Source organism: Salmo salar, chromosome ssa04 (genome assembly GCF_905237065.1).
Source record: "Salmo salar chromosome ssa04, Ssal_v3.1, whole genome shotgun sequence".
In the NCBI taxonomy this organism is placed as follows: domain Eukaryota; kingdom Metazoa; phylum Chordata; class Actinopteri; order Salmoniformes; family Salmonidae; genus Salmo; species Salmo salar.
This window is the reverse complement of record NC_059445.1, coordinates 37,405,344-37,422,819: the sequence shown is the minus strand read 5'-3', so window position 1 is coordinate 37,422,819 and position 17,476 is coordinate 37,405,344. Positions and strand designations below refer to the sequence as shown.

At 43.3% G+C, this 17,476-nt stretch overlaps 1 protein-coding gene across 2 annotated transcripts in view; it reads right to left on the bottom strand.

Annotated features, from left to right (window-relative positions):
* The window catches only part of LOC106602927 (bifunctional heparan sulfate N-deacetylase/N-sulfotransferase 1), a 112,549-nt gene that overhangs the window by 64,387 nt on the left and 30,686 nt on the right, over window positions 1-17,476 (bottom strand). The gene's annotated exons all lie outside the window — the stretch shown is intronic.

Genomic DNA, 17,476 nt, shown 5'->3' with positions numbered 1-17,476 from the left:
CTGGTCTGATGAAACCAAGATTGAACTGTTTGGCCTGAATGTCAGGCATCACATTAACGGTGAAGCACGGTGGTGGTAGCATCATGCCGTGGAGATGTTTTTCAGCGGCAGGGACTGGGAGACTAGTCAGGATCGAGCGAAAGATGAACAGAGCAAAATGCAGAGAGATCATTGAGGAAAACGTGCTCCAGAGCACTCAGGACCTCAGACTGAGACAAAGGTTCACCTTCCAATAGGACAACGACCCTAAGCACACAGCCAAGACAATGCAGGCGTGGCTTCGGGACAAGTCTGAATGTCCTTGAGTGGCTCAGCCAGAGCCCAGAATTGAAGCCGATCTAACATCTCTGGAGAGACCTGAAAATAGCTGTGCAGCGACGCTCCCGTCCAACCTGACAGTGCTCGAGAGGATCGGCAGAGAAGAATGGGAGAAACTCCAAATACAGACATGCCAAGCTTGTAGCGCCATGCCCAAGAAGACTCGATGCTGTAATCCCTGCCAAAGTCGCGTTAAAAGTATTAACTGTCTGAATACTTATGTAAATATGATATTTTATTTAATTTTTTTATGAATTAGCAAAAAATGTATCTATTTTAGAATAACATGCTGACCAGACCGGACACGTCGCATGGGCGAGCGTCGCAAAATAAATTTAGAAATCCATGTTATTCAATTATTGCACCCACACTGCTCGCGCGTGGGTGCCAATGAGCATCTGCGATGCCAAGGGCTAAAATAGAACTCCTTTCTATTTCTGACGCATATTGCGCTGAAAGTCCTGCCTCTCCCATCTCCTCATTGGTTTATAGAAGCAGGTACCCACGTGCCATCTCCTCATTGGTTATACCCACATAGGTGACTGAAAGACGAAATGTTTTGCCAGTTGTCGTGGTAAAAGTGTAGATGCCAATCACCATATAAATTCAAAGCTGAAAAAGCCTGGAAGGAGGAGAGATGACTAGAAACGATTCGGTTGGCCGTTTTATGTGTGGATTAATTGTCGGAGTAGAAGACCTTGTGCATTTCAGGTAAAATAACACCTCAATGTTATATCCCAGGACAAATTAGCTAGCAACAGCAAGCTAGCTAAAGAGGACAAATTAGCTAGCAAGTGCAAGCTAACTAGCTATACATGTTTAATGCTTTTCGACCTGTCCCCAAATTAATTTAATTGGTTCAGAGTTTGTTTTGATATTTTAACCTGCGTGTCGTGATCACGTTTGGTGTGGGGGGACAAAATAAATGTATTCACGATAGCACACGCGCGCAGCCGGTTTGGGTTCCGGATAAGAGCGTCTGCTAAATGACTTAAATGTAAAATATGTAAGGCTGTAATGTTTATATATTAATTTATTTATTTGTATTTTTTTTTTTTTAAACAAAAAAAAGTGAAGGGGTCTGAATACTTTTCGAATGCATTGTATGTTTACAGAGTACTGCAGCTGGGGGAAATAAACTGCAGACAACTCTTAGTCTACAGTTGTATGGAGATAAATATGGCAGTTTGGCCTCCTTGAAACCTTGGCTCAGTTCTCTGAAAATGCCATCGCACTCGCACACACCGCCACCCCCTAAAAAAGTGGCACAGAGGGCCAATAGCCCTCAAACTGCGCCTGTGGATTTGCAACAGCGAAAAACCAATTTGTGCTGACAAGCACAGCAACACAGATGAATTAAGAAGAGTTGAGAGGTTATTAGAATCGGCCCATCTGTGGCATCGGTTCAACAAACACAGACTTAAGAAGCAATTAAATAATCACCAGCTAACAGATGGTAGGCCAAGCGCTGGCATACCTACCTGCTTTCTTCTCCGTATTGCTTTAGGTGGTTTGTACACAGTCTGCCCTGACAACATTTACTGACACTCAGAGACAAGGCACCATAGTACGCACTGCTCACACAGCCCTGATCATAACCACTTGCCAAAACATGAGCTTCCTCTATAGTCTATTCCAGCAGTATTCAACTCTTACCCTACGTGGTCCGGAGCCTGCTGGTTCTGTCCTACCTGATAATTAATTGCACCCACCTGGTGTTCCGTGACTAAAGCAGTCCCTGATGAGAGGGGAGTCATTTTTGGAAAAATGCAGTTGAACTGGCTTTGGAGGTCCAGAGTCAAGTTTGAGTGATCTATACAGCTGCATCTTAATGGCTAAAAAAGTGGTGCGCAGCTCAATTTACAGTGGACAATAAGACGGAAAGGGGGTGAGTTGGGCATTATCAACATCCCCAAACAGCTCCCTTGGGTCCCATTGTTTAAGTCTATGGTCGAAGCATGCGGACTGCTCATCCTCACTGGCACTTGTAGTCACAGTGTCCTGTTTGAAACTTATGACTGTGCATTTAGAAAATGGAGCAAATGGAACCACAGGCATGGGCTTCACCACTAACCATTTATCATATGCATTAGCAGGGTTCCCTGTGGAGACGACATACCGGTACTTTATTACATACATTCTTAAGGCTGTGGTGAGGGGGTTGTTTCTCCCATAACTCGGTTCTCACCTCCAACCCTCTCTGGCAAAGCCTCATGAGGTGGAAGGGCAAATTGAGTGCTTCCTGAACTATCCATTAGGCCAATAATCTTTACACTACTGGCTTTGACTTTTGGCTCAGTAAAACCGCAAGAAGTCTAGACTGTTTTGTAACAAACGGAGGCTAAAATAAATATGCTCTTACTTTAATGGAGCACAGTCAATAAGAACAAAGTAGGGCTGCAAAAGGCGATTGAAGGTGCATAGCGGCACTGGAAACGTGTTGATTGCATGCCAGCCTTTTCTCAGAACTCTGAGCGGGAGATAGACAGCAGTGAGATGTATGACTGCACGTCTTCTTGAATCAGCGATGCCGTTCTGAAACACTAGGGATGGCTCGGGCTGCAGCACGCATCTTAAAACATCCAGATCAATGACACTCCCTGCGTTTTTGATTTGAGGTGCCAACGAGTGAGACTGTCGCACCTTTTCTCTTCCACTCTATATCCACTCTTACCATGAGCAAACACCACAACCAATATCTTCCGCTTTGCTGGGTCCCTTAACTTAAATGACTGAGATTGGCGTACAATTGGACAGATCAGATCAAACTCAATAGCTAATACATATCGACCCTGAAGAAATAATTATGAGTAATTCAGAATGTGCAAACCTTGCCTTGTCAGTAGGCGCAGAGCGAATGGACATTTTAGAGCCACTTGTAGTTACCAGTCTATTTCCCTTAACTGAGAACAGCAATGTGCTGTTATACTGAATACTACTAACCCCCATTTCCTCTCGGTTTGTGTGTCCACCATGACATGACATTAAACACGCCCTAGGTTTTTCAAACTACGTATTTACATTTTTTTAGTGGGTAGATCAGCTTTAAAAAAATTGCAGATAGATTGTGGCTTCAATCAATGTTATTATCTGCATAATTTCCCATCCCCCATATTTATTTAGTAAGAAATACAGTACCAGTCAAAAGTTCCAAGGGTTTCTCTTTATTTTTACTATTTTCTACATTGTAGAATAGTAACGACATCAACACTACGAAATAACACAAATGGAATCAAGTAGTACATTTACATTTAAGTCATTTAGCAGACGCTCTTATCCAGAGCGACTTACAAATTGGTGCATTCACCTTATAATATCCAGTGGAACAACCACTTTACAATAGTGCATCTAAATCTTTTAGGGGGGGGTTAGAAGGATTACTTTATCCTATCCTAGGTACTCCTTAAAGAGGTGGGGTTTCAGGTGTCTCCGGAAGGTGGTGATTGACTCCGCTGTCCTGGCGTCGTGAGGGAGCTTGTTCCACCATTGGGGTGCCAGAGCAGCGAACAGTTTTGACTGGGCTGAGCGGGAACTGTGCTTCCTCAGAGGTAGGGAGGCGAGCAGGCCAGAGGTGGATGAACGCAGTGCCCTTGTTTGAGTGTAGGGCCTGATCAGAGCCTGAAGGTACGGAGGTGCCGTTCCCCTCACAGCTCCGTAGGCAAGCACCATGGTCTTGTAGCGGATGCGAGCTTCGACTGGAAGCCAGTGGAGAGAGCGGAGGAGCGGGGTGACGTGAGAGAACTTGGGAAGGTTGAACACCAGACGGGCTGCGGCAAAGTAAGCAAAGTGTAAAACAAAAACAACCAAAAAATATTTGAGATTCTTCAAAGTTGCCACCCTTTGCCTTGATGACAGCTTTACACACTATTGGCATTCTCTCAACCAGATTCATGGAATGCATTTCAATTAACAGGTGTACCTTTCTTTACTTCTTAATGCGTTTGAGCCAATCAGTTGTGTGGTGACAAGGTAGGGGTGGTATACAGAAGATATACCAAATAGGGCTAAGACCAAGTCCATATTATGGCAAGAACAGCTAAAATAAGCAAAGAAAAATGACAGTCCATCATTACTTGAAGACATGTCAGTCAAAGAGGAAAATGTCAAGAACTTTGAAAGTTTCTTCAAATGCAGTCGCAAAAACCATTAAGCGGTATGATGAAACTGGCTCTTATGAAGACCGCCACAGGAAAGGAAGACCCAGCGTACCTTTAATGGACTTATCCTCCGCAGCAGAGTTACCAGCCTCAGAAATTGCAGCACCAATAAATGCTTCAGAGTTACATTGGTCAGAGTTCAAGTAACAAATGCATCACAACATCAACTGTTCAGAGGAGACTGCGTGAATCAGGCCTTAATGGTCAAATTGTTTCAAAGAAACCACTACTAAAAGGACACCAATAAGAAGAAGAGAATTGGTTGGGCCAAGAAAAACGAGCAATGGACATTAGACCAGTGGAAATCTGTTCTTTGGTCTGATGAGTCCAAATTTGAGAGTTTTGGTTCGAACCAATGTGTCTTTGTGAGACGCAGAGTAGGTGAATTGATGATCTCCGCATGTGTGGTTCCCACCGTGAAACATGGAGGTGGTGAGATGGTGCTTTGCTGGTGACACTGATTTATTTAGAACTCAAGGCAGATTTAACCAGCATGGCTACTACAGCATTTTGCAGCGATGCGCCATCTCATCTGGTTTGCACTTAGTGGGACTAGGACTATCACTTGTTTTTCAACAGGACAATGACCCAAAACCCACCTCCATGCTGTGTAAGGGCTATTTGACCAAGGAGGAGAGTGGAGTGTTGCATCAGATGACCTGGCCTCCACAATCCCCCGACCTCAACCCAATTGAGATGGTTTGGGAGGAGTTGGACCGCAGTGAAGGAAAAGCCGCCAACAAGTGCTCAGCATATGTTTGAACTCCTTCAAGACTGTTTGAAAAACATTCCTCATGAAACTGATTAGCTCAAACACATTAAGGAAAGAAATTCCACAAATTAACAAGGCTGTTTATTGAAATGCATCCCAGGTGACTACCTCATGAAGCTGGTTGAGACAATGCCAAGAGTGTGCAAAGCTGTCAAGGCAAAGGGTGGCTACTTTGAAGAATCTCAAATATATGTTCATTTGTTTAACACTTTTTTGGTTACTACATAATTCCATGTGTTATTTCATAGTTGATGTCTTCACTATTATTCTACAACGTAAACCCTTAAATGAGTAGGTGTCCAATCTTTTGACTCGTACTGCAAATATAAAATTATATTTTCCTTTATTATTTACCCCTAACCCTACCACCCCTCCCCTAATTGGAGCAAACTAATGAACACCACCACTTAGGCTTCTACTTCCAGATTATACATACATTTTACAGACACAACCTCTATTGTGACATATACTTTCTTTTGGTTCAATTTTAGTCCCATTCTTCACTACGTATTTTGACTACATTCTAATGAAAAACAAAGCATTATATCTGTGGAGTTAAATACTCACAGCGATTAGAGGCCTTGACTGTACAGTGTGACCTTACTATCAAGTTACACAGGGGATACAAAGTTACACCACTGTTAAGGTTAAGATGACAAGGCGCCGGGACTGGAGAAGCGGGGCGTCAATGCACTTGGGAGCAATTGGCATCAGGGCAACAGCATTTCACTAAAATGGGGTCATTTCACACTGAAGTTCATCCACTTTAGGCCATTACATTCCCCCTGCTCCAATGGTGTCACTGTTGGGGAGAAGAGGAGACGAAGGGTGGGGTGATGGACTCAAAACGCACAGGGAGTCCAGTCTGGTGGGGAGGGAGGGGGGCCTGCAATAACACTCCGATGGATGAGGCATGTTCAGAGGTAGCTGACTGGAGCACACCACTGGGAGAAGACATTTTCCTCAGAACATAAAAATAATATTTTTTCCACTACACCATCCCCTTTCAGCACTGGTGTACAAAACGCATTGAAATAGTAATTTGACAAAAAAAAAAGAAAAGGAAAACGCAGTGATGCATTTATTTTATTTCTTTAACCAAGTCAGTTAAAAACACTCACAATGATGGCCTACCGGGGAACAGTGGGTTAACTGCCTTGTTCAGAGGCAGAACAGATTTTTACCTTGTCAGCACGAGGACTCAATCCAACAACCTTTCGGTTAATAGTCCAACACTCTAACCACTAGGCTACCTGCCACCTCAATGAACATTGACATTTTTCCAAGTCAGGAGATTTGAATTTCTATGAACAATACTCTCACGACAACACAATCTGTTGGCATTACAGGAACATGAGAAACAGACAAATAACATGACTGCTCTTTTTATCCTGAAAGAACTGCCACACACACACACACACACACACACACACACACAATTAAAAAACTTACAAAATGATTAAAGAGAAAATAGGCAATTGTTCAGACATGACAGCTTGAGCATATGTGACTAAAGCAGGATTACCACACCAAATATCTTACATAACTACCATATGCACATCGTTCTGTAAAAATAATACCAGACATAAAATGCAACCAAACTAAATAAAAGGAGAATAGAAGCCTGGCATGGACACTGAGCAAGAGTATAGAGGGAGCTTGAGAGGGGAAGGGAGAGCAAGAGAAAGGAGGTGAGAGTGAGCGTGGCGAGTCACCTTTACTATTTAATTTGGCTTGGTGAGAGGAAGGCAGGTGAGGGAGGGGTAAGTTTAATGTGGCCCCCTCCTCCCCCGCCATTGTAATTGCCAGCTTGCAGAGAATTCCTAAACACAACATGCCATTATTAAAAGGGTACAGGCTAGTACTCAGCCATTCAGATAATTGAGTTGAACAGCAGCTGAAGAGAGTGGCGATGGGGTCTTGTTCGAGCAGTGCCGTGGGGGTAGGGGTGGAGGAGGGAGGGGGATGGAAACATTTCCGCGCTCTCGCTCTTTCACAGCATAACCAACGACGTTCATGGACTTGTGTTTCCGGCTTTTTCCTTCTCCAAGTGAGTTACGGATATGGAATTAATCTCTTACGTGTCAGTATTTGGATCTGAGCGTAACAATTAAATGTGAAGACTGCCTTAATGCTCAGGGAGCAGAGATGGAACCCAAAGAGCTGGTGATAAAAAGCAGGGCCTTGCAATAGTAGAATTGTCTGTCTCTCTCCGTCAGTGTGTGTGTGTATTCTAAAAGAAAAGGCATGCACACTGAAACAACGTGGAAGATTACGTTTCAGGGTGAAGCAAGCAGGTATTAGGCCAATAATCAGAAGCATCATCTCACTCTCTGAAAGGGGCCCACCTTTCATTCTTCCTTCCCTGCATTTAGTGCTGAGCGATTAAACATTTATTTTATAAACAAGTAATTGACCGTCATTGGTTCAATTATTTGAATACCATTTCGTTCAGGGTTTTTCTATGAGCTCAATGTGCAGTTTCTCCAGACATGGCTCTACAGTGCGACCATTTTACTCATATTTGCGGCTAAATATTTTGCTGCGCGACCTGGAATTTTAATTTAGGAGTACCAGTGGAACTAGAAAAATGGATTGTGTATGTGTGCCATTCAGAGGGTGAATGGGCAAGACAAAGGATTTAAGAGCCATTGAATGGGGTATAGTAGTAGGTGCCAGACGTACCGGTTTGTGTCAAGAACTGCAATGCTTCTGAGTTTCACGCTCTTAGTTTCCCGTGTGAATCAAGAACGGTCTACCACCCAAAGGACATCCAGCCAATTTGACACAGCTGTGGGAAGCATTGGAGTCAACATGGGCCAGCATCCCTGTGGAACACTTGACATCTTGTAGAGTCCATGCCCAGACAAATTGAGCCTGTTCAGAGGGTCACACTCAATGTTAGGAAGGTGTTCTTAATGTTTTGTACACTCGGTGATCGGGAGGGAGAGCGAGCAGTTGCTTGATTGCTTCGCAATACATCTCTGCCTGAAAATACATGATCTAAGTGACCGTTGGTATTGATTTTGTCAGATAGCATAGGCAGCAACTCTACAGAGATGAGATGATGACTTAATAAAGTCGTCAAATAAAACAAATGTAATATACAACTGTGATATTTTATTAAAGTAATGTGAATAAACTATGGTTAAGTGATAAGCAGTAATGCAGTCATTACCATCATAGGAGTTCTATTAATTGTATTATTCTGTGTTAGAGAATTCAACTCGCATAATACAGAGTGCATTTAATGTAAACATAATAATCGAAATCGAAGTCTGATTATTTTGTAATAATCAAACTGAAACAGGCCTCAAAAAGCACTAAATCGCTCAGCACTACCTGCATCTCCTCCCAATGGGTAGCCAACCCTTTCTCCAACAAGCTTCAACCACTGTCCACTGGGGAGCTCTGCTGTGCTCTCATTAACAACAGCTAAACCAGTTCTGATGTCTGGGCAGCAAAGCAACCTCTTGTGGAACACATTCAGGTCAAATTTAAGGACGGCTGGTGGGGATGACATGCGGTCATATTGTAACAGGTGCTGCAGCACATACCCTACCTGCAGAAGAACCAGGCCATTCAGAACACAATTGATCAATCAGGGCAAACAAGGGAGAACAGGGATGACATCAAAGGCTGGCCGCCTGGGGCGAGGTAGAGGGCACAGCAGAGCAACACACACACATGCCCAGCACAGAGACCATCTGCCAGCTCGCGGTCTGTCGAGGGGGCATGGATCTAAAAGAACGCCACACCAGACTGCTGGCGATGCTCAGAATAACCTGCTTAAAGGCTTTTTTGTCATTTGCCTCCCTGCTGATCTCTCAAAAAACCCTAACCAATTGTCATTGCATTTAGTGTCAAAGACGCTAATATTTTGTAGAGACCCTATTGACTGTCTTTTCTTTAATTATGTTCCAAAGCTGCATGGCTGTGATTTAGCTCCAGCCTACTACTTAAACGGACACAGCTCCATCCAAGAGTGAGCCTGGCGGTGCTAAGTCGGTGCCGAATACATGCCTATTCCAAATCAAATTGTATGTGTCACATTCTCCGGATACAGTGAAATGCTTACTTACAAGCCCTTAACCAACAACGCAGTTAACCAGGATGCTCTCGATGGTGCAGCTGTGAAACTGAGGATCTGAGGACCCATGCCAAATCTTTTCAATCTCCTGAGGGGGAATAGGTTTTGTCGTGCCCTCTTCACAACTGTCTTGGTGTGCTTGGACCATGTTAGTTTGTTGGTGATGTGGACGTCAAGGAACTTGAAGCTATCAACCTGCTCCACTCCAGCCCCGTCGATGAGAATGGGGGCGTGCTCAGTCCTCCTTTTACTGTAGTCCACAATCATCTCCTTTTTCTTGATCACGTTGAGCGAGAGGTTGTTGTCCTGGCACCACACGGCCAGGTCTCTGACCTCTATAGGCGGTCTCATCGTTGTCGGTGATCAGGCCTACCACTGTTGTGTCAAACTTAATGATGGTGATGGAGTCGTGCTTGGCCGTGCAGTCATGAGTGAACAGTGAGTACAGGAGGGGACTGAGCACGCACCCCTGACACGGAACCCAAACCGGCTGCGCCCGTGCGCCATCGTGCATAAATGTATTTTGTCCCCCCACACCAAACGCGATTACGACATGCAGGTTAAAATATCAAAAACAAACTCAACCAATTATATTTATTTGGGGACAGGTCGAAAAGCATTAAACATTTATGGCAATTTAGCTAGATAGCTTGCACTTGCTAGCTAATTTGTCCTGGGATATAAACATTGAGTTGTTATTTTACTTGAAATGCACAAGGCCCTCTACTCCACCAATTAATCCACAGATAAAACAGTCAACCGAATCGTTTCTAGTCATCCTCCCAGGCTTTTTCTTCTCTTGACTTTATATTGCGATTGGCAACTTTCACAAATTAGGTGCATTACCGCCACTGACCTCGTTCTTCTTTCAGTCACCCACGTGGGTATAACCAATGAGGAGATGGCACGTGGGTACCTGCTTCTATAAACCAATGAGGAGATGGCAGCACGATCTGCGTCAGAAATAGAACTGCCTTCTATTTTAGCCCTTGGCAACGCAGACGCTCGTTGGCACGCGGGAGCAATAATTGACTAATCTAGATCTCTAAATTTATTTTGCAAGGCTCGCGTGTAGTCAGCCTGTGAGGGGCTCGCCGTGTTGAGGTTCAGCGTGGCGGATGTGTTGTTACCTACCCTTACCACCTGGGGGCAGCCCGTCAGGAAGTACAGGATCCAGTTGCAGAGGGAGGCGTTTAGTCTCAGGGTCCTTAGCTTAGTGATTTAGTATTTCCCCAACACATTCTGATACACACCAAATAGCTGTAGTGTAAAACAGTTCAATGATTCTATATGACACATGGACATTTAGGATAGTTATTGGAAAACACTAGAAAAACGTATGGTTATCACTATGTGCTCCCACTCAATCAAGCGTTTATGTATTCTGTGCGAGTATAGGCCCATTTTAAGGGGTAAAGCCAAAGGCAAGTAAAACTCACACTAGAGTGCTGCTGCTGACCTCTTGTCTCCTCAGCTCTATCAAGCCTTTCTGCACGTAAATGCCAACCTTCTGACTGGCTTGTCAGTATGAACTATCACACTGGCCTCTGCAGTTTAGTGCCACCTGGGTCCCATCAGCTTAGTGGATGTCCTCGGCATCTTTTCTCCTGTGTGAGCATTTGTGTTTTAAAGTCCCCCCTGGGGGTTAGAAAGCTCTGAGCTGGTGGTTTGGAACGAGGCCCGAGAGCCACAGGTACTGAGTCAGGGAAAAGGACTGAGGCTAGGCACCCAGGCTAAAGCCAGACAGAGAGCAGCCGTCAGTTCCCCTGCTCTGGGCCAAGTCCAAAGAATCGCCTTTAAAATGTTCATGGATTGTAGGCTGGGTGAAAGAATGAGCGAAAACAAAAAAGTGTAGAAGATGTGCCATGTCTGTTTGGATATGCATTTAGCCCATGTATCGGTAGTTGTGTGCTTGCATATGTTTTTCTGAGGCTGCTCATTCATTATTCATGTGCAATCATGATAGTGACGGCCTCAGAAGTTTCTATGACTGGAAAACAAGTCTCCACACTCGAGTCAACTAAGCACATCTCCATCTGTAGCTATTCTATGGTGGAGTAGGTGAGTTTTGCCTGTGCCGCTACGGAGTTACTGGTCCAATTATGATCAAAGGACCTCAAGAGGTCTTGAATATGCATCATCTGACAATGTTACGTCTGTCCAGACTGGCTAATCTCCAGCCTGAAGAAGCCTTGCAGGATCCGGCAGTGTTGCAAGTTAATCCCAGCACAGCAACCGGCTCCAGGAGATGCCTTTCTCTCACATTAATTATTCAAACCTGCCAATTGCTTTCAATTATTCATGAAAGTTCATAATTCATCCTCCTCCATCACTTCCCTATAGAAGGTGAAGAACATTTCAAGTTGGTGAGATAGACATTTTGTCTATGAGCCAAATGCAATTTCTTTCATTAATGCAGTACACATGAATAGTCAAAGAACTTACTCGTAGTGTCGTACAACAATAAATGTTGTATTTGTTAACGCCAGACATTTAGAAATTGTTCCTAAGAGGATATAAATAGACTGGGTAATACATCAACAGGCTACTATTAAATAAAAGCAACATCTCTTTGAGTAATAATAAACTCAAAGCAGCTTGATCAGGGATAGGCAACAATTGATGGCCACGAAAAAAAATGCATCCATACATGCAGTCCATACATGCAGTCAGAGCCAGCCCTAGCCTTTTGGGGGCTTTAAGGAAAATGTGAATTTTTAGAGGGAATTTCCTGCAATTCTACACGTTTACATTTTGCTTTAAAACGGCAAGTTCGCTGCAAATCTACACATTTTGCCATATGGCGGTGATAAGTTCACGATTTCATAATTAATTGCATGCAATTCCATACATTTTGCCATGGGGCTGAGAGAAAAAAAAATGCAGTTTTACCACACATTTTCAGAAAATCTACACATTTTGCTAAAGGGTAGAGAGAAATGCTTGCTGTTTTTAATATGATATGACTGATGGTGACAAAAAAAATATATATACATCAAAGGAGGGCACCCCTGATTGGTAAGTTAACCATGATTACTTTGAGCTGGATCCTGCCGGAACAGAATCCGGCACCTCTCAATTTTGAACTGTTTTGTTCCGGAACCCATTTGCCAGGATCCAGTACCTCTTGGCATGAAAAATCTTTTTCACTTGTTTGCAATGTAAAAATTAGAATGAAATCAGAGTTAATTAAAGTTGCCTCCTCTGTAATTCTCCTGCCCCATAAAAAAAAATACAATGTCAAAACATGCCTGATATTCTTAGAATTGATTTGTGTTAGACTGGCCCGAGTTTATGGTTTGCCCAACATTGTGGTTTAGAGAGATATAGAGAGAGAGAGAGAGAGAGAGAAGCGTGCTTGTATCTAACAGAACTAGAATGAGATTCACTTTCTATGATCTCGCTCCCTCTATCTGGTCTGACAGACATGAGCCTGAAACTGTCATCTCACCAGCGATGCACGTCATAATTTATTTCCTTATAGAATCATAACCGCGGGAAGGGTGAATAAATTGAAATGCATTTGCCAAAGTTATAGAATTACTGTGGTCTGTTCAGAAATAAATGAAATAGTTCAGAATACTACACCGGGAGTAGGACTATAATTTAGCCACAGTATATCAATAACTTATTTTTCAAAAATTGCCTAGTTGTGGATTGTGTGTGTAGCTCAATCACAAGGCATGGCTACAGATGGGAATGTGCATCAAATCTGTCAGTGAACTCAAAGCAGGCATTTCACAACATTTCAAATACAACCGCAGGGGAAACGGGTTGGAAAGCAAATGGATTCTGCTGAAAAGAGAAAAAAGTTCTGTCTATAACAGGCCTTGAATTTCCAAGCGGCATCGACGGCCATGTCCATCAATGTCCCCTTGTGTGGCCGTAATAACCCCTAAAAAAAAATGCTCCAAGGCCACAGTGGCCTTATGACGAATAATAATTATATGCAAATGTATTCAAAATTCGAATCAAACACTTCATGAGAGCCCATGTTGCGCAACATTTCTATAGGCTATGCAATTGAGCGAGAAAACAGAGTGATGGCCTCTACTAAATAGAGGAGGCTCCCATCAGCTTTCTATAGGCTAGGCCTACTATATTTATTTTTAAACTTTCTTAATATTAAGCACATTGCTTATATTTCCAGCAGGAGAAAAGCCTACCTGGCTGGCATGAAAATAAACCACGGGGAAAAGCAGCCTCCATTCGCCATTTAAGTGCATAGATGGCATGTATTTTTTCCCGCTGCCCCTGTTGTTTCGATACAGGTACATGATAGTGGTCCATTAAAAATCATAACAAATGTCACACATATACTAAATAATATATGTAAAGATTAAATCAAGAATAGTCTGATGGGTGACAATATTAGCCTACCACTTGTGAATTATATACTGTTACTTGACAGTATATAATGAAATGATGCTCAGCATAAGAAACGATGCCTTTTTTTTTGGCGACTTGTACGAATCATACTCGCACACCTCATGTAGCCTAGCCCATTGGCCTATATAATTTGATTAGGTTTGTATCAAAACTAAAGTGGCCAAATAACTTCTTAACATTAAGCACTTTATGCTTTTCACCATAGAATGCACCTTTTATTATAAAGTATTACGTGCATAACTGCATTTGCTGTGACTTTTGATAATGGTGTTTTCCGCTAATGGAACATTTGCTCTTATAGCCTACTACCATGTGTCCATTGCTGCGCTTATAATGTGAAGAAATAGCCTAATAGTTTATCAACATTTTAAGCTAAACATTCTGATCTGTAGCATCACCCACATTTTTTTTAATGCTAGAGGTCGTATTAATTGGGGATCTATCGCATCCCACAACTGTCCCAGGCTGTTTGGAATATTTATTTCTCACACAGAATAGGTCGACTTTTGTACTATGGGGGATAGTAGATTTTTGCTGTTCGTTATGGCTTACTGATCTTGTTGGCTGACAAAAAGGAAATGTAAACAGTTCATCCAATATCTTCAATATGCACCTCGGAATTGCGCAGTTGCGTCCCCGATGTGTCGGTCTTGTGACGTGATGGAGAGCCGTGTGAGTGAGAGACGCTTCGGATTGTGCAGCGCACTCAGGGAGAAGGGCACAATGCAGCTCTCCTGGGCGCAAAATGCATGGGTTTTTCTAGGGTGCATTACGGCCACAAAGGGGATGCTGGCTTGAAATTCAAGGCATTATCAAGTGCTTGTCAAATTGTGAATGGGAGACTACTGGAGTGTATACAGCCGGAGCAAAAAACAAAGCAGACCTCATGCCTTTGAAGCGACTTTTTTTCCAAATCAGTAGTCTCACCATGTAATCTTACAATGTATTAAAAAACAAAACATACAGCCCAACGTTTGCAGAACAACTAAAGTTACATTAACTCTGAATTAAGCATATAGGCGTACCTATTTCTTTGTTAACAGCTCAACACAGAATAGCCGCATCATAGATCCCAAATTAATACAACCACTGTAGCCTACAATTTAAAACAAAAAAGCAATGAGGCTGATGTTTAGATCATAAGGTTTAGCTTAAAATCTAGATAAACTATTAGGCCATTTCTTTACATTATAAGTGCAGCAATGCGCACACGGCAGTAGGCTAAATGCAATTATCAGAAAAACACTTCTCAAAAGCGCACCGCAAATGCGAGCGGTTTCATTTGACAGAGATTTTTTTTAAATCCTTTAGAGACTGAAAGATATAGAAATGAAATTTTATTTTCCCTGTTTATCAAAAGTGTAAGAGGAAAAAAATTAAAATAAAAGTCAATCATCTGACTGGCTTTCTTGAAGTCTAAATTATTCTCTCTAGTATGCAATCTGGTTTCCCCTCAGGTTATGGATGTGTCACTGCAACCTTAAAAAGGTCCCCAATGATGTCGCTATTGCCTTTTATTCTAAGCAATGTTGTGCTGCTATTTTTATTGACTATACCAAAGCTTTTGATACGGTAGACCATACCACTCTTGTGAGCCGGCTAAGAAGTATTGGTGTTTCTGAGGGGTCTTTGGCCTGGTTTGCTAACTACCTCTCTCAAAGAGTGCAGTGTATAAAGTCAGAACATCTGCTGTCTCAGCCACTGCCGGTCACCAAGGGAGTACCCAAAGGCTCGATCCTAGGCCCCACGCGCTTCTCAATTTACATCAACATAGCTCAGGCAATAGGGAGCGCTCTCATCCATTTATATGCAAATGATAGTCTTATACTCAGCTGGCTCCTCCCTGGATTTTGTGTTAAAGGCTCTACAAAAAAAGCTTTCTTAGCGTCCAGCAAGCTTTCTCTGCCCTTACACTTGTTCTGAACACCTCCAAAACAAAGGTCATGTGGTTTGGCAAGAAGAATGCCCCTCTTCCTACCGGTGTGATTACTACCTCTGAGGGTTTAGAGCTTGAGGTAGTCACCTCATACAAGTACTTGGTTGTACGGCTAGAGGGTACACTGTCCTCCTCTCATCACATAGCAGAACTGCAGGCTAAGGTTAAATCTAGACTTGGTTTACTCTATCGTTAATCACTCCTCTTTCCCCCCAGCTGCCAAAGTAACCCTGATTCAGATGATCTACCCATGCTAGATTACAGAGACGTAATTTATAGATCGGCTGGTAGTGGTGCTTTCGAGCCGCAAGATGTTCTTTACCATTCGGCCATCAGATTTGCCACCAATGCTCCTTATTGGACACATCACTGCACTTTATGTTACTCTAGAAACTGGTCATCTCTGTACACCTGTCGCAAAAAACCGCTGGTTGATGCTTATTTATGAAACCCTCTTATGGCTTACTCCCTCCTATCTGAGATACCTACTGCAGCCCTCATCCTCCACATACAGCCCTCATCCTCCACATACAACACCCGTTCTGCCAGTCACATTCTGTTAAAAGGTCCCCAAAGCACACACATCCCTGGGAAGCTCCTATTTTCAGTTCGCTGCAGCTAGTGACTAACGAGCTGCAACAAACACTAAACTGGGCAGTCATCTAAATCTCTTCATTCAAAGACTCAATCATGGACGCTTCCTCCCCAATTTCGTGGTATCCAAATTGGTAGTTACAGTCTTGTCTCATCGCTGCAACTCCCGTATGGACTCGGGATAGGCGAGAGCTGTGCGTCCTCCGAAACACAAGCCAGTCAAGCAGCACTGCTTCTTGACACAATCCCCAATTTACCCGGAAGCCAGCCGCACCAATGTGTAGGAGGAAACACCATGCACCTGGAGACCGTGTCAGCGTGCTCTGCGCCCTGCCCACCATAGGAGTCACTAGTGCGCAATGGGACAAGGACATTGACGGCCAAACCCTCTCCTAACCCGGACGACGCTGGGCCAATTGTGCGCCGCCCCATGAGTCTCCCGGTCGCGGCCGGCTGCGACAGAGCCTGGACTCGAACCCAGAATCTCTAGTGGCACAGCTAGCACTGCGATGCAGTGCCTTAGACCACTGCGCCACTCGAGAGGCCCCAATCATGGACACTCTTCTTGACAGTTGTGGCTGCTTTGCGTGATGCATTGTTGTCTCTACCTTCTTGCCCTTTGTGCTGTTGTCTGTGCCCAATAATGTTTGTACCTTGTTTTGTGCTGCTACCATAATGTGCTGCTTCCATATTGTTCTGCTACCATGCTGTGTTGTCGTCTTAGGTCTCTATGTAGTGTTGTTTTTTGTTAATCACAGCCCCCGTCCCCACAGGAGGCCTTTTGGTGGGCCGTCATTGTAAACAAGAATCTGTTTTAACCGACTTGCCTAGATAAATAAGGATTCAATTTTAAAAAAGCTATTACATTTATTTTTTATTTTTTTTAAACGTTGAGTGAGTCAGTGAAAACGGAATGCTTTTTTAGGACTATAATTTCCTCCTCCAACCAGTTGGCCATCCCTGAACTAGACAGACCAATACCATGACAATGGCCCAAATGGACAAGGGTCTTTTGACCACTGTATTTTAGTTACCCTTTTGCCCAAGTCCAATATTAAATTTGCACTCGAAACCCAATACTCCATTTCCTGCATTTGACGCCATCCAATAGTGTGAACTGCTACTCCAAGTTGACGGGATCTTTTGTGTAAACGTACCAAGATCAAGCCCCCAAGGTTAGAATGCCTGTTGAACAAGCTGCTACTAGCATACTGCTACTA